Raw genomic sequence first — 1,120 nt, 5'->3', positions numbered from 1 at the left:
GTGTCAAAATGCGGCCCGTGGGCCAGATCAGGCCCCCGGAGGGCTCCTATCAGGCCCGCAGTGGAACTGGCTGTCTTTTGCTTCTTCTTCCAGTTCTGCTGCTGCTGCGTCATCGTAGGTTTGCAGCATACAGATGCACACCTGAACCAGCATACTCAAGATTGCAACAGCACAGACATTTTGATGCAATAGTTCTGAGCAAGAGGTGTCAGTTCTCAGACACTGTTAAATAAACAAAATATTGCAAGAGTGCTGATGTTTTAAGCATGTTTTTATTTTAAGTTAAAAAAACCCTTTATGTTTGTGTCCTTTATAACATTTATACCCTGTTTCCCCTACCCCAAAAATAAGCCCTAGCAGGATTTCTATGCATTTGTGGTATAAGCCGTAGTGTGTCTTCTTGAGAAAAAATAAATATGACAGTGTCTTATTTTCGGGGAAACACGGTATCTCCGCTCCCTGGCATTACATTTTATGACACACATGGCCTGGTCCAACAAGGTCTCATTTATGTCAGATTCGGCCCACATAACAAATGAGTTCGACACCCCTGCCCTAGACAGAGTGTTAAAATGGAGATAGGACTAAAGGGCCCATGTTGCAGGGTTGTTGTTGTAATCATGGATGGGAGGGAGTTGGAAGAAGGAGGAGGAGAAGGAGATTGGATGTATACCCCACCCTTTGCTACCAAAAGTAGTCTCAGATTGGCTTACAATTTCCTTCCCTTCGGCTCCCCACAACAGACACCCTGTGAGGTAGGTGGGGCGGAGAGAACTCTTTCGAGAACAGCTCTGAGAGAACTTGTAACTGACCCAAGGTCACTCCAGCTGGATGCACGTGGAGAAGTGGGGAATCCAACCCGGTTCTCCCAGATTAGAGTCTGGGCTCCTAACCACTACACCAAACTGCCTCCTGAATAAAAAAAAATGCAATGTAAAGGCAAGGGGGTTCAGAGAGGCCCGGCATGTTGGACTGGCTGCAGAATTCACCTTCTCAGCGTCCTTAGGCTTTCATTGAAGAACGCCTCTTGCAAGCTCTCCAGGTTGCTTGCCGATTTATCGATTCAGCTATTTCATTTATTACCCCCCTGACATCAGGGCCGGCTCACCCGCTAGGCGAA

Source organism: Gekko japonicus, unplaced genomic scaffold (genome assembly GCF_001447785.1).
Source record: "Gekko japonicus isolate JY-2015 unplaced genomic scaffold, Gekko_japonicus_V1.1 scaffold10125, whole genome shotgun sequence".
In the NCBI taxonomy this organism is placed as follows: Eukaryota; Metazoa; Chordata; class Lepidosauria; order Squamata; family Gekkonidae; genus Gekko; species Gekko japonicus.
The sequence above is the reverse complement of the archived record's forward strand: the minus strand, read 5'-3'. Positions refer to the sequence as shown.